The sequence below is a fragment of the Ambystoma mexicanum genome, chromosome 1q (assembly GCF_040938575.1).
Source record: "Ambystoma mexicanum isolate Mex_15411 chromosome 1q, UKY_AmexF1_1, whole genome shotgun sequence".
In the NCBI taxonomy this organism is placed as follows: domain Eukaryota; kingdom Metazoa; phylum Chordata; class Amphibia; order Caudata; family Ambystomatidae; genus Ambystoma; species Ambystoma mexicanum.
Genome location: NC_090922.1, coordinates 570,083,498 through 570,108,833, shown reverse-complemented (window position 1 = coordinate 570,108,833; position 25,336 = coordinate 570,083,498). Strand labels below are relative to the sequence as shown.

At 42.2% G+C, this 25,336-nt stretch overlaps 1 protein-coding gene across 1 annotated transcript in view; it reads right to left on the bottom strand.

Annotated features, from left to right (window-relative positions):
• Positions 1-24,082, bottom strand: part of CCDC190 (coiled-coil domain containing 190) — a 442,790-nt gene extending 418,708 nt beyond the window's left edge. The window contains exon 1 of the mRNA XM_069641055.1: positions 23,924-24,082. The gene's annotated coding sequence lies outside the window, so the exon portion shown is untranslated. The remainder of the gene's footprint in view (positions 1-23,923) is intronic.
• Positions 24,083-25,336: the final 1,254 nt, after the last annotated feature.

Here is a 25,336-nt window from a genome sequence, read left to right as displayed (position 1 = left end):
AGATGCGATAAAGAGAGAGGTGAATGATCAAGCAAGTCTTTAGACATAGGACGAGAAATAAAAAGATGGAAAGGAGAAAGAGATAAGGCTGATGAGTTAGCACTTCTACAGAACAGATGGATGGGTGGTCAGATTTTGCTCAAACTCAGTGATAAAGGCATCAAGGACGAGCAGGATAAGAAAGATGAAGAGAGGGAAGAAAGATTGAAAGATGAAAGGGCACCAAAAAGGAAGGATAGGCAAAGATGGGAACAATTGTATCAAGATGAACAATTGAAGAAACAGGAAAGAGCAAAAGAGCAAAGAAAATCTGAAAACAGAAAGAGAGCAATCGAAGAGCGGGAAAGATTAGAAAAGAAAAGAATGGAAGAAGAGGAACAGAAATGAAGGGATAAAAGAATGCAAAGGCGTAGAGATGAAGAAATACAAAGGGCAAATGAAAGAAGAGACATGAAAAAGAAAGGGTAAAACAGGATACGAGAGGAAGCAAGAAAGCAAAGGGAGTTTGACGATGAGCTAGAATAAAAGAGAAGACAGAGAACATGTGATCTTGATCGCATGGAGAGGAGGTAAAGAATCCTGATTCAATAGTATCATGGGAAGATTTAGAAGATTTATTCCCAGAACAGGAGCCAATAGCGGGTCCGTTTAGAATAAATCTAGAGGATGAGTTTGATTCCAGAAGCATTAGAAATGCTATCGATAAGGTTTATCATGACATGAAAACTCAGAAAGTGGTGCAATGAAAGGGAAAAAATGACCGACTTGAGAATACACAGCTGTACGACAAGGAAGGAGCCTCGTGTGGTTTTGAGCCCAGAGAGCTATCTTTACATATACTGACTTTGGTGAGAGACGAGGAGGAGGGAGATCACACAAGTTGGGCACATGAGATTTCAGATGAAGACAGAGAGACCTTCCTTTGGGAGGAGGGAGAGGATGCATGTGGTCCTGAGGGATGTTTTACAATGGATAAGGACGTTCGATTGTCAGATTTGAAACTACCTAAATCGCGGGCATCAGAGTCACTGACGCGGCCAAATCCACCATGTAAAGGGCAGTCCCATGGTTAGAGGGGGGACTCGCCACCCTATGTGAGCAGGCTAAGGTCGCTTCCAGAAAGAAGGCGGTGTGGAACCATTGTTCCTACTATGGATAGGCAAACGATGAAAGATGAAGATGATTTGGGGTCTCACAGTTTCCTTTGCAAGGGAAGGGAGGAGCCAGACCACAGTATATACCTTGGCTGCAAATGGACAAGGATAATTTAACGCGTAAACTCCTGAGTTTAACATCTGGCACTGGGAAATTGATACATGAGCTAGAAACAATTACGGGAGGGAATACGTTGGCTATAGGGGACATTAAGGGTCTCCTGATTGCAATCCTTGGAGAAAGGGCTGATGGTGTTTGGGCACCAGTGGGATATTCTGGTGTTACTACGGTAAACACTGCTCACGATGGAGCACTGTTCAATAATTGCAGAGCAGCAGTTTGGAAAGCGCTTAGGGTGCTTTATCCGGACACGTCAGATATGGGAGCTATAATGACAAAAAAGATGCAGGAAGGGGAGGATCCACTTGTCTTCATTCAGAATTTCCAAGAACAGTGGGCCTTGGAAACACGTGAGGCTCGGGGAAAATCTATACCAGTATTCTATCATATACTATGCCAGGGGCTGCCAGAGCCCATGCAGAAGCAGCTCAAGAAATTGGTGGGCATGGAGGCAAAACCATGGTCAGAGATACAGCTGACCATCGCGCATTATTGCAGACTCTTGCAAGAAAAGAATGGCAATAAAGACGATTCTAGGAAAAGTGAAGAAGCAAAGAAAGTGCAGAAATACCTCTCCAAGTATGCCATTGAAGGGGCAATGTTAACCAGTGGGGATGGATTGAGCTCACAGCAAGCAGTAAACGTACAGCAGAAAAATAACCAGAGACATTTTGATCAAGGAAATAATGGGTTTATACCGCATGGAAGAGGAGGTTTTCGAGGAAGAGGATTTCAGAATAATCAAGGAAATTTCCAGAGTAATAAAGGTGGGTTGCGACCTCTGCTGCCCAAACTAAACCATTCTTCCACATCTTTTTCTTCTCATCCCTCTCTTAGACACCTCCCCACACCGTCATCAGCCCCCGCCTCCCTGTTTGAATCTGATTGGTGCGTCGCCCCTCAACCTTCCCGGTTACGCGCACCACGCACGCACGCACCGGAAGTGCAATAGAAGTGTACTGTTGTACTGTTTGACGGTGTGGCGGGTGGCGGGGGTCTAATTATGTAATATAGGTAAGCTGTTCCTAAAAAAAAAAAAATATTCTTGGATATTATGCTATAAGGCGGACCATAAATCATTTTATAGCCTTACCTTGAATAAGATTCAGAGTGGAGACAGGTTTTTACGGTATTCTTGTATAAATATAAATTGTATAAATCATACATTTGATCATGGTTGGCAGCTTACGCAGCAGTAAAAGTGTGAATAAAGTGAAGTCTGATTCGGCGTTAAACGGCACAGCGCCGTTACAGCTTCACGATTCAACACTTAATGAATCAGCACCACTTCAAAGTGTGCTGCCCTATCTAGAACGCGAGATGGATGGTATTACTGTACCCTATAGCCTGCAAACGCTTTCAGTTGAACCAAACAATGATATTGGTATGATTATAGCCCCACAGTGTGAGTCATTTTTGGGCAAGCAATTGATACAAGATGACTCTAAAATAGCTAACTTTATGACCCCCTACAAATATGTACAACCATCGGTTTCTGATATCATGTCAAGAAACCAGCGTCCGCTCCCCGTTCCATCCAGCGTTACGTCAAGACTACACGTTCCACAATTCCTAAACACACGGAACCGAAGCGTTTCCAGAGTATCAGACAACGCTGGGGGTTGCCGTGGAAACGTTGGTTGCCTGAGCACGTTCGTGCACGGTTACGTCATGGCAACGTTCACCGCAGGGTCACGTGATTAGTTTAAATCTCCGCCCGGCATTCGGAACGCTGCTTCTGAATTTACTATTTTGGAGCTCTACTGTGTTCCTGTCTGGCCTGTTGTTTTTTGGATCTTGGACCTTGTTTCTGTCTCACGGATTGGTATTGAACTCCCCCTAAAACTTTGTATTTGGACTTACCTGTTTACTCGATCTCGGAACGAACGACCCTTCTTTTGCCTGGCATCCTCTTGATTTGGCGTCTCGGATATTTGCATTTACACGGAACTCTGACTCTCGGAACATTGTTATTTGGACCTTCCACATTTCTTTCGGAACTTATCACAAGAACCTCGGATTATTCACGGACATTTGTTTATTAGGCGTCCGCGTGCCGGCGGGTATAGGTATAGGTTGGATTGTCCCTGTTCCCTGGAACCAGTATCATCGGACGAACTTCCTTCATCTTCATTTCTGCGACAAGAATATTACCCGTCAAACAACTAAACTGATGTCCTGGGTATCCTGGCCCTCTGTCCTGCCTGATTTGCTATCCTTGCACAGGGGTATTCTCTTCGTGAGTACGTTGTTTGATCTATATCCGTTTGCCTTGTTTATGTCTTATTTCATGAACCCAACTCCTGACATTGTGTTCTCTGTCTAGGTAGCTGTGTTCTGACTTATATAATCTTCTGGGCAATTCCCCTTCCAAAATAGTCCCTTTGTACTATTGGGAGTTGCATTGTCTGGAAGGTTTCTACGGCTACACTACGCGATCAACTGAACCCCGGTATTACCAAGTTTGGCGTGGGTGGTTCTCACATATCAAACCGCACAAAAATGAACTATCTGACGTTTCCATAATGGCCCCTGCTCTTATTAATGTATGGGAAAACGTTGTTCGGATTTCATTAGGGCCTAGCTCACCTGCAATACTCCATCCTGCCCAAATTGAAAGCATATACTTACATAATCTTGACGGTGCCTCACAGGAAACCCCTGCAATAGGGGATCCACTCCCGCAAAGCCCATTACTTCTGGGGCCCTCATCAAGTTCCCCTTCGAATGCTATCATGGGGAACATTGGAGGATCGATGGGAGTTATTGATCAGGATGTGTGCGCAGATAATGATATCATGTGAGAAAATGCTGAGATACAAATATCAAGTGATAAACTGCCTCCAAACAATAATTCTGTCATAGAAGAGATGCATGGGCTCAGCTCGATAAATAGTGCACAAGAAAATGTTCCCTTTCCTGTAATTACATCAATTCTTAACTTATTGGATAAGGGTCACTGTCTTACGCATGTTTATTTGAACACAATTAAGGACAATATCTCTGATCTCTCAAGCAAAATGTCAAAAATGGAGGGGTTTATGCTAGCCCATGCCTCTGGTCATGCAGAAAAAATAACTATGTTAGATGCTCACATTACACAACACGTTCAGAACAAAAATATACTGAAATTGGATTTGTGTACTCAGACTGATGAGCGCTCATATGCGAATGCTTTGAATACTGGCTCTCTTGATCATAAACCAGTTCCAACTACATCCTCTGGCGTTATGCTAAAATTAATCCAAGCCAATTCTGACAAAATTGATGACGTACTGTATCGTATGACGGTACAACAGACTCTACATAAATGTATAATTCCAACAGAATCTCACGAGGCAATTTCTAGTCTCTCGTCCATGACCACTGCTCAACTTCCTCTAGACAGCCCTACTCCACTCCTGGACGCAATGTCAAATCAACAGGAAATACTCGACAAACGTCTATGTGGAAACACGGTAAACATTATTGATGAAAAAACTAACTTCAATAATGAGGTTGAGGTGACAGAAGATGAAAATTCGAAGGATATGAGTGGAGGGTTTATGTCGCGAAAAATGAAACATGCACAAGCGAAAGCCCTAAAAAAGGCAACCAAAAAAAATAACAACAAAGAAAAACCTAGTCAATTGCCACAAGAGGCTATAAAAACAAAAAAGAACAAAAAAAGGGGCAGCAGTTTCTTACCACCACTGATCAGGAAACTAACAATATAGACCATCTAAATGACACAAGTAATGAACTAGTGATTAACTTATCACAATTAAACGAGGAATCCAAAGCATTGTTGAACCTGGCATTACCATATGACCACAAATTGAAAACGCTTCAATCACAAGCCCTACTAAAAGAAAAAAAATTTAAGGTGGGCAGCGCTTCGGATGAGATACTAAACCAAAAACAAGGTCGTCTATCAACTTTCTATCCCGTTATTAAAATTAAAACAAGTAAATTGGACAATCAAGGCGACTTAGACATACATCCTGCCTCAGGTTCAGTTGAGGTGGACGCTAACTCTCATCCACTAGCTAATGAATCTCAAAGGGCAAATTGCAATCCAAATGTTGTGGATACTCAAGATGAATGCAACCTTGAGGAAATCAAAAACGTTGACCCGGATATAAAAAATACTCTGGCTAATATAGAAAAAGCCGCTTCTTCCTTGTCTACAATGAACCCTTTACATACACTTAGAAAGAAGAGTCAAGATGAAATTGACCCTGAATCTCCAGACCAACGTTCACGTCATAACTCTGAGAAAGATTTAGAACAGTTCTCATTCTCACGTGATACACGATACATACTTGGGTGGCAAATCGATCCGCAATTAAACGGACAACAACGATTGAACAGATCGTTTATATTTAATATGTTTAAGGGTAATCCCCAATTGAGAACACTGATCTATAGTGATATTGAATGGTTGAGGCTTGCAAATCATAACAATTTACATATGATCTGTGCACCACAATCATTGATTATCACTAAGCTTCTTTGGGAACATAGGAAAGATTTTGAACTATGCGGCTTACAACTATCGTTATTAAGATCAATTGAAGAAGCCAATGCATTTCTAGATGTTCCACTAGCTCGTGCACAAAACCAACTAGATGAAAAAGCACCCAGTGGAAATGTAGAACATGCTACAGAATTTATGAATCGAATTTCCACTCTGGTAGGAGTCGCCTCAAACATAACCTGGTTGGGTCCTTTAATGACATCCTTGATCGACATGGCATCAAAACAGAAACAATCCTGAAGAAACTGAGCTTAAGATCATCTCATGGAATTGCTGTGGGATGACAAACCTTAAAAGGTGGCTCAATGATTCCATTTCTATGCATCTACCATTGATTTTATTTATACAAGAAACAATGTGTCTAAATACATTCTTTTGTGATGGATTTGAAGTTTTTAGTAGGCCTGCTCAGCGGGCAACTTTCGGTCGCCCCTCGGGGGGGGGGGTGGCAATCTTGATCACTAACACTATTAACCATAAATCCAAAATGATATATGAGGACAATAATGTGTTGGCGATCAAATTCATTTTAGATGAATATCCAGATTGTCCATATCTATTGATATGTATTTACTTTAACCCAGCAGATGGCTCGCTCGAAACATTTCTAGATCTACTTGATATCTTATTTTTACGTGTATGTGATCATAATCCAAAGTATACGATTCTAATTGGTGGCGATTTGAATGCGATATGTCCTAATGCAGAATTTTTTTACTCCTCTAATTTCAAATCCAAACACAAAGAGAACTTAATCATTAGAGGGAAAAAGTGGACTCAGTACCTTGAAGACTGGAATCTTATTCAGGTGGATTTTGATGCCACCGCTCATAATGGAACGTGGAGAAGAGGAACAGCAACCTCTTATCTAGACTATTTTTTTGTTTCTGAATGGCTAATGGGTCATATTCACAGGGTAACCATATCAGACATTAGATACGGTGACCATGCCAACATATCCTTGATAATAAAAATTGCTGTGCCTCCCTTAGAAGTACGTCCACTTCTTAAAATGATACAAATGAAACGTTCTCACGTTTCTGTAGGGTGGTCGCTATCTATGTGCAGACAACTAAATGACTTGATTAATAAGGATCTATGGAAAACACCCGGGGATGATTATTCTTCATGTAATGCACAATTACGTGAAGCTTGGAACACACTGATAATAAATAAGCATCTCACGACTATAATAAATACTGCACAACCTACCCAACCTCAACATTTGCATGTCTTTGTGCATGAAATAAATAGACTAAAACAAGAAAAAAATGCATGTTTGAGAAAACTGAGAAAAAGTTCTGTAAATTGTGAGATTTACCTGCAATGCAAAACCAAGATCATACAGAAACATAAGAATATGCTAAACTACGTACGATACAGATCGAAATTAAGTGACAATCAGCGGACAATAAAAGCGTTATTAGCTAAAGACACACGCCGCATATGGTCTATAATTAATAACACTAAGAAAATAGACCAAAATGAATTAAGCTCATCCGTGTCTGCAGATGCGTGGATCTCATATATTTCCAATAAATTCAAACTTCCCGCAAAATTTTCTGATGTAAATTCTGGTATTCTTAACGAAACTATCACGGATAAATTGTGTTTTACTATGGAAGAAATAGTCGACGCCATTAAATCCTTGAAAGCTTCAAGAGCGGCCGGGCCAGACGGGGTGCCACCATGTTTGTTAAAAGATGATCAAATCTTCTGGGCAGCAATTCTTTATGCTAAATTTAAGACGATCATTGATACAAATTCCATTCCTCCATCCTGGCAGAATGCGATTATTATTCCAATCTATAAAAAAGGTGACAGCAATAATCCGGCTAATTTTCAGCCGATCACCCTTATGGACGCCTCTGCCAAAGTCTTTGCTATTCTACTGGTAAAGAAACTACACTCTTTCATTGACGATAATCACATTTATTCGAAATACCAAATTGGGTTCAGAAGGAATATCGGAACTTCTCTTAACGCAACTATACTAGCTCATGTCTTTGCTAAATCTAAAATACCAGACACAGGATCCATATACCTTGCCTCCTTGGATCTAACAAATGCTTTCGACTGCGTCATACGAGAACTTTTATGACAAAATTACTGATCTTGGGCTTTCCGAAAAACCTTATCCAGATTATAGCTATGTTACATACCAAGACCTCCTTTCAAATCAGAATATGCAGGGCAGGCTATGTAACCCCCTGTATCCCAACTGAGACGGGTGTTAAACAGGGCTGTAATTTGGCCGCAACCCTGTTCAATCTGTACTTAACTGATATGGACATCCTGTGGTCCGATAACGGTATGTTTCCACCAAAACTGGATACTCTAAAAATAAATTGTTTATGTTTTGCTGATGATATTGTTATACTCGACAAGACGCCGTCTGGGCTGAAGTTGAAGCTCGATTCATTCCAGCTGTATGCACAGAAATATAACCTTGATGTGAACTTAAACAAATCACACATTATCATCTTTTATAATGGGAAAAAAAAGAAAAAAGTATATTTTTGGACACTAAATCGAGGAAGATTGGAAACGGTGACCTCACTAAAGTACCTAGGATATGCTCTAGCCAATAACTATTCTATTAAATCCTGGCAAGACCTCCTAGCATCGAAAGCACGTATGCTGCAATCGATGATGAAGATCATTTACAGAAGATACTGTATGTTTTCACTCCTCCCGCTGCTGGAATTTTACTTACAAAAAGTTGTGCCCATTTTGCTATATGGGTTGGATATTTGTTTGATAAATGTTGATGCGATCTTAAATAAAATTCAGGGTATACTGTGGAAAAAAACTCTAGGGCTGCAATTGGCTTTACCCAATTCCATCATTCGACAGGAACTGGGTATATCAGCGCTAGCGACTAACTGGAAATGGCGTAAACTATCCTGCTACTCAAAAATGTTACTGCCTCCAAGTAATACACTTTACCAGGACCTGAACACTTTATTAATGAATAGATCTGTTCCTTCTGTGGAAGAGTTCAAAAATGAAATGAATTTGCTATTGAAAACTATCGATGTCACGATTGATGACTTTATCCTAGGACTCCCAAAAAACAAGCAAAGGTTATATGATTGGGATTGGATGCTAACCTTAGATCAAAATAAACTATACACCCTCTATAATGAATATTCCTTAAGACCTCGAAAGTTGGGCAATTGCCCCCTTTATCTTAAACTATGTCCTTGTAATAAAGCCAGAAATATTTTCATGAGATTTAAATTCAACCAGTTTCCGACTCTTGAACGTATGCAGAAATGGGTACATGTAAGATATCGAAATTTGACTCTAAATTGTCGCTATTGTAATTCGATCCAGAAAGAGACTATAAAACATCTATTGGTCTATTGTCCATATTTCGAACAACTTAGAATTACTACGTTGGGTGAATACGCTCCTAGTCTGACTCTTATTGCAAGGATCTCCTTTTGGGAACGTTGCATGCAGGGCGACAGCATGCATATGGTCCTTGCTCTAACCAGACTATTATACAAAATAAACGAATAACTGGAAATTAAAAACTTAATTTTTGGCTAACTTATGCTGCTATGAAACTATATGGACTTCTATGATTATCGCACCAAATGCTATATCCATATAATGTGAATTACATGGCATTAATGAAGCCTATTAATTATATCTAATGCTTTGGTCTGGAAATGAAACGAATGTACTTCTATCACGAAAACAAAGCACATGTACAAACTGTGACTATATGCAGGTATTTATGATGCTTTTATTTGTAAATAGTTATATGACTTATGAGTCGTATATTTTAAGGTAGACTAAAAAAAATGTTTTCTTCTCTTTTGTATTTGTACGTAAATGTAAAATTGTTAATTTTTGTCTAAATTGTGTGAAAAAAAACCTGAATTGTGATAAGTGTTGTGAAAAGTTTATTATAAAATGTAAACTAAAAACAACTTTTAAATTAAAAAAATAAATTAAAAAAAAGGTGGGTTTCTGAATTTTCAGAATGATAATCAGGGCATGCAGGGAGGAAAAATGGAAAGGCCTCCGCTTGTATGTTAGAAGTGTGGCATGACAGAGCATCTTTTCCGCGCATGTAGAAGTCAAGGATTCATACAGAATAATCAATTTTTGAGAGGGGGGACTTCAAACATGCCTGCATATACACATGCGGAGCAGAGATGGGTTTACCCAGAATCAAACAGTGCAGCAGACACTAGCGCCGAGAGTACAGCAAGGTTTACAAACAAAGCACGCAGCAATGAGTATGCCACAAGTGCAGTCGCAGCATTCACCCATGCAGATACAGCAAAGCATGAGCACAGGGCAGTTAATGACTCCTAGGTTAGGGGGTGTCACGGTCGATGGAGGGAATCCCTTTACAGGCACAGGGATGAGGCTGTATCCACAATAGGACAGCTCACTGGGGGACGTGATGTGTTCAGTACTATCTATGATGCCTAATCCTCAAGAGGAACCAAAGGTTAATGTCAATATAGGAGGCAAGTCTTTTTCATTTGTAGTAGACACGGGTGCAATGCGCTCATGTATACGAGAGGGAAAGTTTTCGATGTCTGGAAATGCCATGAATACTCAAGGTTTCACAGGAGCTACAAGCAGAGTTCCTTTTACTAAAGATTTACCAGTCTCTATAGGAGAATGTGATATGTCGGTGCCATTGCTATAATCAAGGCACACACCTGTTAATATATTGGGTCGAGATTTCATGACCAAGTTAAATAATACAATTTCGTTTACTGATGAAGGGGTAGTGTGCTCGACACCAGGAATGCATTATTTAAATGTGAGTGAATTTATTATGGCGTTTGAAGGACAATTGGCCATACGAGGAGTGCCATTAGAAACAGAAGTGTTTTATTATGGTGTACACATTTTGCTAACATGGTTGCCAGGTTTAGTGGGCAGGACTATGGGAATACCTGATGAGTTCTTAGTCAGGCCAAAGATACCTATGGCTGAAGAGGAAGGGCAAATCTTTCCTTTGGAATTACAAGCAGTCATAGTGTGAGGAGAAATGGCCTTGCTTGATAGGAATGATTATGATGGCAGAGTGCACAGTGCACAGTGCCATTGGGGAGGGTTATAGATCGACTGATGTCACTGATGAGGATATGTTTGGAGATCATCCCTCAGATGACGAAGTGATATTTGAGATGAGTATTACTTATTAGGTGAGAGCAATTAAATGTGAAGTTCCCCAGAAAATGATGTTAGCACAAAAAACGTCCCGAGTATTTTGAGGAAGACTTGGCGAAAGTGCCAGCTTCATTATGGAAATCAGGCCCCTATGATGTAGGATTACTAAAGGGGGTTGGAGAAGTGAAGATTAAATTGAAGCCAGGAGCAATTTTACCTCGAGCAAGGCAGTATCCCATATCTCGACAGGCAGATGAAGGAATATTTAAGATGATATCAGCTATGATGGAACAAGGCATCTTATTGACGTCAGAGTCACCAGGTAATACTGCAATTTATCCTGTCAAAAAAGGGAAATGGGGGTTCTTGGAGGCTAATCCAAGATATGAGGCCAATTAACCAAATTGCAGAGGCAGAGTTCCCTCTAGTTCCTAATCCTGCCACAATTTTGTGTAATATGCCTGTTGAGTTTACAATATTTCACTGTGATTGACTTGAAAAATGCATTTTTCTCAATCCCATTGCAAAAAGACTCGCAAGATCTGACGTCATTCACGTTCAGACAGACTTGCCTGAAAAGCACTCGTTTACCCCAAGGGTACTGTGAGTCTCCATCGATTTTCAATAGGGTCCTGAAGTTGGACTTAAACAATATTGATTTAGAAAGTGTTGTGTTACAGTATGTTGATGACATATTGGTCTGTAGCACCACAGAGGAAAAGTGCAGACGCGATTCTGATCAGCTAATGATTATTCTTGCTGACAAAGGATATAAGGTTGACAGAGAGAAGTTACAGTACTGTCAACAAGAAGTGTTGTACATTGGCCAGTTAATTTCACATGAAGGAAAGAAGGTTACTCCTGAAAGAGCTGAGACTATTTTGAAAACAGTAAAGCCACAGACGATAAAGCATATGCAGAGATTTTTGGGACTATGTAATTATGTGAGAGCATGGGTCTTTCATTATAGCACATACATAAGGCCCTTATTGCAAGCTCTGAAGAAAGCACAGGCAACTCAGGAGAACATTGTTTGGACTGAAGAGATGGAAGACAGACTTGATGAACTGAAAAAAGCAATTTGTACTGCTCCAGTTGTAGGGATTCCTAATTATGGGGAGGAATTCTTTTTGCTATCACACATGGATGGTATTGTTATGACAGCAGTCCTTACGCGGAGAACCATGTTGGGGTACAAGCCCCTTGAATATTACGGTAGGATTCTGGACCTAGTAATGAAGGGTCATTTTCCTTGCGAACAATCTTTGGCTGCCACCGCATTCGCCATTGAAAAGGCTGCCAGCACAGTAATAGGGTGCTCTATGATATTATTTGTTCAACATGCATTATTTGCCATTTTGGAGAAACCTAAGGGTACATTGACTTCTCAAAGAGCGTCTACTTATGAAGTGGTCATATCGAATCCGGCAATTCAAATAGTTTGATGCAGAATAGTGAATCCTGCCATGTTTGTAGCTGAACCACTGGCAGAAGACGAGTATGCGCAGGATTGTTTGAACTATGAAGAGTTCTATGATGAGATTTCAAGAGTAAAAGAGAATTAATTGGCAGCTGGGGAGATTCTTTTTATTGACGGTTCATCAAGAATCAATCAAAATGATGGACAAAGATATACAGGTGCCGCTGTGGTAAAGCACAGGGCCAATGGGGAGTTGAAGTATCGGTAAGTGCACGATCGCCATCTCACTTTTCAGCACAGGCTGCAGAACTAGTGGCGCTGATTGTCGCACTCGAGAATCATGCAGACCAGGAAGTAATGGTGTACAGTGACTCCACCTACATGACGTCGACGGTGCACACAGGGCTACCACGCCGAAAAAGGAGGAGCTACCTCCGAGCGGATGACACTCCAGTGCAACATGTAGCCCTATTGGACAGGCTTATTAAAGCACTACAACTCCCATTAGCCATTGCAGTTGGCAAATGCGCAGCTCACACTAAAAGAGCAGATTTTATTTCCCAGAGAATTCAAAAAGCAGATGAGGAAGTTAAACGAGTTGCATATTCGGTTTACATTATGTCATTTGACACCCTGAATGTGAATAAAAGCATGGTGGTCATGATGAGTGTGTCTGAATGTTATAATAACCTGTCTATTATTCAATTACTAGAGATCCAGAGGGAAGCACCCCAAGATGAGAAGGACTTATGGACATGCAGAGGGTGTTCTTTAAACCCCTATGAAGCAATGTGGCGACAAGACAGTACTGGTAAACCAGTGATGCCTGTAGGCTTATTAAGGGTGTTATTGAACCAGCTACATTACCCTGCGCACACAACTAGAGAGAACCTCGCTGCAACTATTGCAGAGGACTGGTGTATTCCAAATTTGATAGAGCACGTTGCGTTCTATGTAGTGAATTGCAATATTTGTCAAACGTTTACTGTTGGGCACACATTGCGCACAATCAGGGGAGTTATTCGTAGATCTAGTGGCTCCTTTCAACATTCGTATATCGACTATGTCGACATTCTGCAAGTATGTAATGGATATAGATATATGATTGTAGTGGTATGTCCTTTCCCGTGGTGAAATGAGGCTGGACTGGACCGTGTACTCACCCAGACTCCACCTGTGCAGCCAACATTTTTGTATGAGAAGTGTTTCCCAGAAGGGGAATATGTGAAGTATTAAGATCAGATAACGGCCCTCATTTTGTTAACAAAGTCTTTGAGCAAATAAGCTCGTTGCTTAGCATAACGCACAGGTTTTCTTCGGCTTATCACCCGCAAGCGAAAGGTGTCTGTGAGAGTCTCAACAGCTTGCTTAAAGAAAGAAGAGTCAAATTGAAGCTTACATTGAAAAAAGGATGGTTGCATTGCCTACCACTGGCATTGTACACGTTGAGAAGTCAACCAGGGTCAGACCATCATCTCACCCCACACAAAATAGTGACCGGGAGGTGGATGAGAACACCTCTCACACCTGTGGCTAGGGTTAGAAGTGATGCCCAGTCTACTGCAGAACTGTTAGGAAAGGAGTTACGTGATGGTCTTATTTGTATGACTTCAAGTATATCTGTCATTTCAGATCAGCTCAAGCAAAAAGGTGTGGGGCAGCTCTTCAACAAATGGAATTAAAGAACTTTGTCTGCTTTTCCCCAGAGATGTGGTCCTAATCCGCTATCATACTCGAAAGTGGCACGAACCTCGCTCCAACTGCCCCTTCATTGTAGAGGGTGTCGCGCCGTCTGCAGTCAAGGTGCAAGGCAGACGTGCTTGGACCTTTCTAGGTGACGTAAAGATCTATGCTGGAGATCCCTCTACGCACCCACACCCATCGAAGCAAGCATCAGGGAAGAACCACTGCACGTTCAGACTAGATTTATGGTGAGGACGAAAGACACAGAAGCTGCTGAATAAAGATAAAGAATTAATTGAACTGTGGCTTAGTTCGGGGCACTCTTTAAGAAACAAAAGGAGTTAAGGGAAGTTATTGCACTTTTGAGCCACAGGAGTTTGGTGACATTGGACAAAGGCATGCTTAAGCCTTGATTGAAAAGAAAAAGATATGCCAGATCTGGAGGTTTATTTTCGACAATTGGAAAGGAGAGCAGTAGGCAGATTCATTTCTTACTGAGTTATGTTATGTTATACAAATTTATAGAGCGCACAAACACCCAAAAGCACCCTGGCGCTAAAAAAATGATCTGAAAAGCTAACCACCCCAATTAAAACACAAATGTCTTTTTTGCAGGCGACGAAAAGCAAGGTGGTCACTGATCTTGCGCAGTGCCAGAGGGAGGGTGTTCCATGCCTCAGCGGCAGCAACCGAGAAGGCATGACCGCCCGTGCACATCAGTCTAAAGTGGGGGACCACGACAAAAGATGCGAATTGAGAGCGGGGCACTGAAATGGAACATAGTGGGGGAATGTGGCCTGAATGTATTCATGTCCAATGCCATTAAAGGCACGGTAAACCATACATAAGGACTTGAACAAAATCCGCTTTTTTGCCGGGAGCCAGTGAAGCTGCCTCAGTAGTGGAGTCATGTGGGTGCCAAAAGGAGGTCGTAAGATAGCTCTGGCAGCCGCATTCTGCATCAGCAGAAGGTGATTAATCAGATAACGTGGCTGAGCTAAATACAGCAAAATGCAGTAGTCTAATCCACTCATAAGAAGCGTGGCTACCATCAGGGCCTGCCATTTTACAGGGACAAATGGAAGGACTTTCCTGAGTATATGAAGTTTGATTTTTGAGTTCCTGTTTGGAGGCACGTATGATGATTCTCCAGCTTTCTGAGTTCAGTTGGGAAAACGCAAATGCCCCTCTCACCAGATAATGCACACAGACTGGTTGGTTTAGTCTTTTATTACCTGATTGTAGAATGCCTGCATCTTGTTGGAAGACAGACCGATATCAAAATGTTCCTAAGAGCCCTGAGGAACAATGCAGCGCTTAATTACATTTTGAGGGACATTATAAACTAAGTTAACGGGTACGCTGAAAGAACATTAAGAACTGAATGAGATTTTCCCTCAAGGGACAGATCCGAGATCCATTGGGGAAATTAAATCTTGTTTCATGCTGAAAGCAAATCATCATGTTGTCGGGTGAGAGGCCAATTCGTGGCATTCATTGGGAATTTGTGTTCATCATTCAGTAAGCAGCCTGCTGATTGAGGAGGCTTACAGAGCCGACTGAGCAGGTCCTAGAAGTGCATAGTGTTGCCCCATTAAAAAGTGTTTTTCCTTCCTTAAAAAAGAAAAATGGGCAGCATTAGTAGCAATATCGTCATGCCAGATCCTGAGAGGCGTCCCTGATGCATCAAAAACCATTGCTGTAAAATGATGTATTTTTGTGTGATTTATGCTTGGATTTTGTTTATAGTGATATTGCTTTCACTCGCAGTGCGTACGTCTTAATATATAGATGTAAATGGAGCAAGAACTCCTGTGAATCTTCCTGAACAGAAGGAAGGTACAAACGTGGCAACTACAAAGCAGCCGAGACATTATGTGATTGTTCCTATTTTCGAGATACACACGAGAGCACCTGGCCCTGTAATGAATGAGCTTGCGTTACCTTTTAGAAGGAAATCACGAATAGAGATTATGTGAGACATTTTTATGCCTAAAAGCTATGTTGATAGAATGAAGCTTCTGGAATTTTCTCCTACACAAGTAGTACATGTAAAAACACCAAGTCCACTGACAAATGTTTCTGTAATTGGTCCAGTAAGAAGGAACTATGCTGACATACTTCATGAAATGATAAAAGAAACTCATAAGAGAAGAATGAGATCTAGGAGAAGTGTATGGGAGAATGATCAGGAGTTAAATGATTACCTGGATAGCACAGCACATTTGGAGAACAACATATGGTATCAGCATATGAAAGAAGTTGGAAGAAGTACTTCAGAGGAGGAATGCTTTGTATGTGTACTCCTGCCTTATAGCATGGGAAAGTCTAACATTTTTATAGGTATTGAAATAGACGTCCAGACAGTACATTGTCTATCACACATTGCACTCTGCCTGACAATAGGCCAGTTCATGGGCCAAGATGCCTATCTCAAATGGGCAACTGAATGGACAGATCCAGATGAAGATGATTATGTCCGGGACACAAAAACAAGACACAGAGCTCACACCAAGAATCATGCGATCAGGTATGAAAAACCTGGAGTAAAAGGAGCTGGAATCAGATGGGAAGTAAACAAGAAACTTGAGAGTCCAGGAAAATCTGCAGAAGAAGTCTGTAGATGGAAAAACAGAGGCCAGATGCAATTTGGAGATCAGTGCTATCCCCAGACGGCTGGGAAGAGGGAGTGGTTATCTGCAGAGCCTGGGTGGTCATTGGTTGCTATAAACCAGCCATTGACAAAGTGCAGAATGGACGCAATCCATTATGGCCGAGACTTGCTAAGCTACTGACCTGGGTCAAAGACAGAGGAGGACCCTTACAGATAGTGCCTCTGGAAAGTGCAAAATTGTGTTTCAGAAACAATGGCACAAGAAAAGTTGGAGAAACCAGAACTGTGGTCGAATCTTTGATGTACCAGGAGTGAAATTTAGAACAGCAGTGATCATTTATCACTATTGGGCTTGTGGATCCAGAGCATATATGAAGCTACCCGCAAATTGGGGAGGACGATGTTCACTGGTGAATGTTCATGTTCCAGCGTTGGTGATTCCGAAAAGTGACCAGAATATTGGTGAATTTCCAAAAGCAGATGCACACTTAAGAAAGAAGAGATCTGCTGAACTTCTGAATCGAATAAAGAGAGCAAACTATTTCTCAGCAAAGTCAATAGAAGCTTTTGATGCTATTCCCTATGAGCATAGACTGTTTAGTCAGACAGCTTCAGTGTTCCCATTGATCTTTAAGCTGAGTGTTCAGGTTAGAGCAAGTACCAAATGGCTGCATATTACCAGATGGGAATTGCTGCAAACGATCAATACAACTATAAAGAAGAGCTGAGAGCCATACGACTGATGACTCTCCAGAACAGATATGTCCTGGACATGATCACAGCTATGGATGGAGGTGTTTGTGCCAAAATCGGAGAATCATGTTGTACATTCATACCTTCTCATGACGATGAGAGTGGAACCTTGTCGGAGGCCATAGAGATGCTAACGAAGCAACATGTCCAGATGGTAGACGAAGTAGGGGACATTGCTGATGACAGATGGTTTGGATAACTCTTTTCTTGGATCCACAATGGATGGCAGATATGTTCAAGTTCCTTGGAGCTCTGATCGTGTTGGTGTTGCTTGGATTCTGTGTAATCAAGATCATAATTACACAATGCAAAAAGACAGCAAAGAAAGCTATAGGGATGAACATCATGATCAATGTTGAATCAGGATGGAAGGCCAAAGACTTGCCAGATGAAGAAATCAGAGACTTTGCAAAGGCCAGTATCCATGCACCTGAAGGAACGACATTCCTGTATCCAAAGAATCATAAGAAGTATGTGGGAAGATGGATCTACTGCAGTCCAAGTGGACAGTGCATGCTCATGACTTGGAACAAAGATGAGCATGTGAAATCAGCAGGATGCCTGAAGAGAGTCATAAAGATATGGATCCCAAAGAAGCATTTCTTCAGACAAGGATGTCTAGGAGTGAAGGATGATGGGAGAGTGGCCGATGAATCGCACAGAGGGGGGAGTGTAGAGAAGCAGCCAAGTACCCCCACCTCAACCACTTCACCCATATTGCCCATATGTTGGGAGCCATAGTGTGAGACACGTGCGGTACCAGTAAGAATACCAGTATCAAAGAGAATCCTGGAAGCAAGGTTCCCATTAAGGAAACCATACCTGCATACGAGACGATATGATGGTCATTTGAATGAAATCCCAGAAGAAGCAGAGCAAATGAATGGCCAAGATGAATGGTGACGTCATGCAGAATCGAGCTGATTTGTGAAGAAGAGATGCAGAGACAAGAGAATTAAGATATTCTATAAGGCATCAAGAAAGATTCCAGGATAAGTGACATCTTGGGATCAAGGTGAAGAAGCTTAAGAAGCTTATGCCACAGACACGATGAAGATATCAAGTTGTTTTGCACGTATACAGATACAGAGAAACGCAAGCAGACAAAGTATTCTTGACGCTAGCTAAGTAGTGAATCATTTGCGGCATGCACCAACATATACATATATGCATAAATAATACAGGATGGATGTTTCCATTGTGTGGTATAGCAGAACCGGACCGAAAAGGAAGGCCTCATTTTCAGTGTGTTGCAGTAAAGAAAATTAAAAGTGAATCTCAGAAAGGTGAGTTGGATGAGCCATGAAGCCAAGCCAAGAAAGTCAAGGTCTTACAGGCTGGATTGAGCAGGCATTGGGTACAAATCGTGTGAAAGAACAAAACTCCTGTTCAGAAGGCATGAACCAAACAAGGAAGACGTCAGAGGTCTATTAGAAAATAGTATTTTAATACACAAGAAGCTCAAAATCATGGTCTACAGTAACGTGGACAGATGAAGTTGCACGGACGAGATGGTCACACCTACGCATGAGGGCAGAGCGTGCCTTCACTCCCCTGAATTCTCCAGAGCTAAGAACACTCCCAAGGACAAGTTCAAAGTCTTAATTGTCAGCAGACAACTGAGGTGATGATAGATGGATATGCTAATTGGTGGGAAGCTCGGTTTTAGACGAGCTCACCAGCACCTGGAAGTCCAATCTGTGTGCTGCTAGACGTACGTGGAAAAGTACTGACGAAGGTTAGAGTGCCAGCCAATTGTAGGGGACCACGTAATTAGGGGTCCTATAGTTTGTGTAGCCAATAGGACGTTGTGTATTTAGTGACATCCATAGTAGCCATTTTTGAGGGGAGGGCTTAGTTGCCCCACCTGATAATAAAAAACCTATCACTTTTACTCATTGTCCCATACTAGTATAGAGTGTACACTTAGATAGTTCCTTAAAGCCAATCACATTTGCCACTGGGTTATTGTAGTTTGCCACATAGGATGATGTTGGTAAAACGCAGGTTGAATGTCACCCATGATGATTTTTTGCTATATAAGATTACTTTTTTCTGAAATGCATTGAGAGAAATTGCTATGCGACGTTGGATGATGTCTGTTGTACTCCCTGTTTTAGATAATTGATATTAAAACAGTTATCCTTTTTGCCAATTACATGAGTCGTTTCAATTATTGATGTATGAATAAACTCTGCATCCCCATCCATCTCAAGGGTATTGCTACTCATCTTAAAGGGCTGGACATCACCCAGTTCAATCTTAAACCTATCAGTATCCTCACCCACCTCTGTGTGCTGAGTCTGTGTAGGCTGGCTCTTCATGGACATTCACCCCTTCTTTAAAAACCTGCCTTTTGTCCTCCATGGCTAACTTTGTCTCTTGCACCGCATCCCTTTGCACTCTGTGATCTAGAGCCCACTTTAACATGGTTGCTCTCTGTCCTACCTGCTAAACCTCTCTCCTTTGTTAATTAACTCTACTTAACTCTCACCACTGGCACTCTCTTCCCGTTGACATTAAGTCCATCTCCACTTTATCAGACTTCTTTCCTTCCATAAAAAAGCACCTTCACTCACCTGAAGCAGCATTCAAACTGTCTACTGGTATTCCTCTGCCGCCAAATCCATTCCTTTCCTATCTGCTATCAATAAATGTATATACTTCTGATGACAATTCTCTCTTATTCGTAAATTCTACAATTCTGTCGATAGTATTCTCTGTATGTCTTGCCAGAGCTTCCGCATTGCCTCCCTATCATACCCGGGTAATGTGACTGCAACTACTACTCTTGTACCATTGTAAGGCACCCAGATATGGGGATGCCCAGTCATCTATATGTACTAATGTAAAGAGCTTCTTGTCAGAGCTCTCTTTGCCATCCAAATCCAAAAGAAAAGTTCAAAAAGTACACAGGTGCAAATAAGAAAATACATATATACGACACCCAGGTCATCATTTCGGGGTTGCCAGGCACCGCACCTGCAACCTCTGATGACTCTCTTGCTACCCCTGTGGTCTCCCTGGCTACCCCAACAAAATAAAAAGATTGTTTTTTAAATTGAAGCTCCTGGGGCGTGGCCAGTGCCTTGTGGCTCTTGGTTTCTGGAGTGGCTGGCTTACTTGTTCAGGCCTCTTTAAATAAAACAGGGGGTTCTACAAGTGTAACACTTTGAGCAGTGACCATAAATAAGAAAGAATAGGAATAACAAATAATTTGTCTTTCTGGAATTCTGTACAATAATTGCTAGACTCATTAAAGGTTTATTTCAGGCAAACTTCAGGGGGTGAGTCACTGATTTTAGTCTGTTCTTAAACACCTCAAATTCACATTGCGGACAAAAACATCCAAAAAGCATTTAGAGTAGAATAAGCATCCATTTCGGAATATGTATTTTTCTTTTTGGAAGTTGCAGTTATAGCATAGTTTTTTTCTGCCGTTGTTGTTGGGAAGGAGATAGGACCATCTCCTCACCCCCCTCTCGCTGCAGCCGAAGTAAATAAACTATGTGTAAGCCAAGGGGGGAGACACACCCACCCTCGGGGGATATGCATACACGGTATAATAATAGGTAAATAACATTGCCTATGTTCCTGCAATGAGACACCAGTTTGAATTAGACCAGACGACATCTCTTACTAGGCCTGAAAACTACCACTCTGTACTATCACAGCTCTCCCATCCCAGCATTTGACACAGAGGAAACCAAGCCATCACTGCCTCAGGCCAGTTCCGCATGAACCTTGTCCTAACGGAAGTCTAGCCATTTAATGTTGCAAATGTTTAGTATCTTTTCTGAAGAATGTGCTCTGCGAAGAGCGTGAGACAGTGACAGGCCCCAGCACAAGTGCCCATCCATCTCCAATAAACTTCCCGTGCCCTCTCAACACCCACCCTCCCAGGCCAGGGTCCACCAGCTCCGACCCCTGAATCCCTTTCATGCTGATACACATCTGACCACCTCGCATTGACCATTCCAGAACACCCACTACAGATCTAATCCTGTCCAGCCGTATATTCTCCCAAAAGCAACACACGTCTGATCATATCATGAGGCACCGGGCAAGGTAGACGGTAGATCAAACCTCAGGGGGAGGCACCAGGGAGCGGGAACTGTGGTATCAAAGAAGCCCTGAATGTGGAGGTCAGCATGCCACTATATTATTCCCTTTTCTCTAAGTACCCCCATTCATGCAATGATCAGGTGTCCCCCATTATTCTTGAATTTTCAGTTCCTGTTGTTTAGCTTAGATAGTTAGTAATGTTTCGCCTGTTCGCCCTGACCTTCACCGCGGAGGCGAGCCCAGCTGACCCACGTGCACCAAGATCGACTGGGAAGCAACGGCCAATGATGTCCTGGCATCCCCTATGGAGCAGGGCTTAGTATATGTCTCCAATCAACCATTTCGAACGTGTACCGTATGTATTGCATCACTGATTACGTTTGGTACCTTTTTAATGTGCTGCACATGTAATTTTTGCAGAGCGCTCTCGTGCAGCAAAGTTCTTTGCTGGCATTTTGGAATATTATATAAACTTTGTTTCCCTTGCAACCTATCTCTTGGTCTTATTCCCTAACGGGGTGTGTAATTATTGGGACACATGCCGAGGTCGTTACCTTCATTGTCTCTGTTACGATCATCACAAGATATTCCATCTCGGTGTCCTTGGTCACTTGACAAAATCCTTGTGCCTAAAAGCTTGTGTACAGTGTAGAAATGTTTGACCATACCACAGAAAGTGGGCATTAACTTCATTGTGAGCCAATTAATGCTTTGTTGTAATGTGTATATCTTTTCTATGTGCATGGCATGCTGTTCAGGATGTTTGTTTGGATATAAGGTAACGAGTGCCCAGAGTACGGGATGCCATGTGAGTGTTCTGCTTTTCCTGTGCTACTCTAAATTCTTTAATCCACAATTATGAACCCTCCCAATGTTAAGTATTTTGCCATCCTCTGATGCCTGAAAGGTAGATCCACGCAGGCTTGACATGTGGCCAACTTTGCACCAGACCGGCACATGAACTGGCCTGCTGTTTAATCTCAGTTAGCAGTTTAATGGTATCCACTACAGCGTGTAATTTGCTTTCTGACTTTGAGAACATTCAGACACATAATTGCTCATTTTACTATAGCCGGTAAGGTGCGATAGCCAGTGAGATAGCTCAGTGGGTTGCGTGCTTGCTGCTGTGATGTGTGTGTGATCTGCAGGTTGCAGGTTCGAATCCCCGCAAGACCAACTCAGCCTTTCATCCTTCTGAGGTTGATAAATGAGTACCAACACAGGTGGGGTGATATTGTATGTATATTTGTCCTATATAAAGCGCTTAAGCGTAAGTGCTATATAATAACACATCATTATCATTTGGCCTTGGACGTCTGCTTGCATTCGCAGTAATTTAGTAATATGGGCCTATACACACTGATATTAACGATACATATGGTGGTCCATTCTTGTGTGAAATGTATATCACATTGCAGTGATATCGTAACCATATTTTTCGTATAGTGTACTTATGAACAATGGTATGTGATGCCACGCCCTATTTTATCAAGCGCTGAAAAGTTGTGCTCCATCGACTTCCATTGATGTCATTTCGGGGGGGTGGGGTCAAATGACATCACTTCCTGTGGTGTCATCAGATGTCAAGGGTTGTGTGATGTCACTTCCACTACACCTGGCATTTTGGTGAAATGACGTCCCTGGTGACACCTTAGCTTTCGTGTCCCTATGGTTGCAGCTTTAATTCTGCAGATGCATGTGGTACACATGTGATACATATGAAAGTAGTATGACAGTCGCCAGATCTGCCTATTGATGCCTGTAATGTCTTTGATGATGCTACTTGTGATGTCATCTCTGATGCCATGTGTGTCGGCATGAGGAGTTCCTGATAGGCGCGTGTGTTATGGTTGTGCAGGTTAGGTTAACCTAACGGTTGGATTTCTATGGTGTTTTAGATTTTGTGCTGCAACTCAACATCCTTTCAAAAAAAGGGTTTTCACTGAAGTTGCATACTTTTCCAAGCATATGCTTAACCACAGCATCGCTTTGATGAAGTTGTTTTCACTGATTTGATTTTGAAATGTATTCATGCTATACAATGTCACAACTACAGTTCCAATCAGGCATGGCCGGCAGCCATACCCGATGGGCACATTGCCCATGGCACAGCCTTTGACCATGATCCAATCCCCGCCCAATGGCCAGTACAGGCAGTGCCCACCACCCCTAGAGTGGTTCATTGGGCCACTGACTGCATTGCCCAGAGCATGGCTGCTCTGCGCCAGCTGAAGGAAATACAGAACCTGCCCTCTAGACGGGCCCATTGGCCACTGTAGCCCCATAGCCTTGTCTGTGGGCACTGCCCACATATATAGGGCAGAGAGGGCCTCACCTAATATGAAGTGTCCACCAGGAAAGGTAATTAGACCTCTTTCACCATCAAATTAACAGAACACCCGAAAGACCCATGGAACCCCTACAGTACACAGATATGCACACTTACAGTTTGTGTCTTCTGTGGCTGCTCTGGTGACATCATTGCACTTCCACGTAGCATTGTGCCCTTGTCGCTTCGTTAGAGTCCATTCGGCACAGCTGCCAGAGCGTGTGCTACCCTATTTGATGGTGTGATTGAAGCAGCATCCTTGTGCAAGGCCAGACTGGGTACGTGCATTGTATGACCTCTCACCCTTCTAGAGCTTTGTGACATCACAAACTCCTTCCCATTGTGCTTATTATTCCATGCACTGCCAGAAGCCTTAAGAAGGCTCTTTTTAGGTCTGTAAGGAAGGCTCTTTCAAAGTCTTGGCACAGACTTACTGCATGCTTTCAAATGAGCTAAGTCTGCCAGTTTCTGTGGGCAGCACAGAAAAGAGTTCCAGTGTAAATGTGTCACTGATTTGTGGACTAAAAGCGACATCAGTGCCTCGCCGATACACCAGTGTTTTATAAGCATTTAATATATATTTGTTAGAGTTAAAGGGACCTTTTCACGCAAGGAAATACGGCCTATGGAGCCAAAACACGTGAACACTGCATGACGAAATGAATCAATAAGAACCAGCCTGGTCTGACATGTCCTTCCCCCAAAGGCGAACTCTCAGTTCCCCAATGTCAGGCCTCTGGGCGTGCTTTATAGAAACTGAAGAAGAAGGAGTAGGTTCTGAGGGGTTGAGGAATGAAGGGGTCAGCCGATCTGATATCGGTGTTGGTACTCAAAACACATGAATGTCTCAGTCCCTGGGAAGCAGCATGGACAATACTTTGGGCAAAACAATGAATGCCTAGAATGTTGATGAAACGTTGATGGGTACAAAGTTATGCAATGCAGTACATGCATTGCATTGTAATGCAATAGAGGCATGAAATATTGCTATGGCCACTGACAATGAGTGGTTGCACAATATTCCCTCACAACTCCAAGCATAAATGCCATCAGTACCTAGATAGGTAGCTATGCCCAAAAGGTGGGCAGATAGGTTCCAACACAGTCATTCCCAATCTCTGCATAGGATGGATAATCATGGGCATTCCAAGGAATTCCGGCCAACACAAAGTCTTATTCTCCGGGGAGATCATATACACCGAAAGACTACCACCGACCCCTTGGGCCTTCCCCAAACACCAAACAGTCTCTGAAAAGGGAATAACACATTTCTGTCCCTTGGCCCACATTGGTCCCAGATTAGCTCCCTCTCAGAATGAGGGCGCTCTCCAGAAAGAATCACAACTTTAGTTGCTCCAGCTGGTAGTTGGGAACTCTGGTCTCTAGCACAACACCCCCCACGAAGCTGGTTATCCTTTGGTATGAAGATTGTGGGATGTTACCTCAGCCAATCTGAGGGATTGGAGGGAAAATGTAACCAGTGGGCAGCCAGATCGCCTCAGGGAGTTTTCTCCCTGCTTGGATGACTGA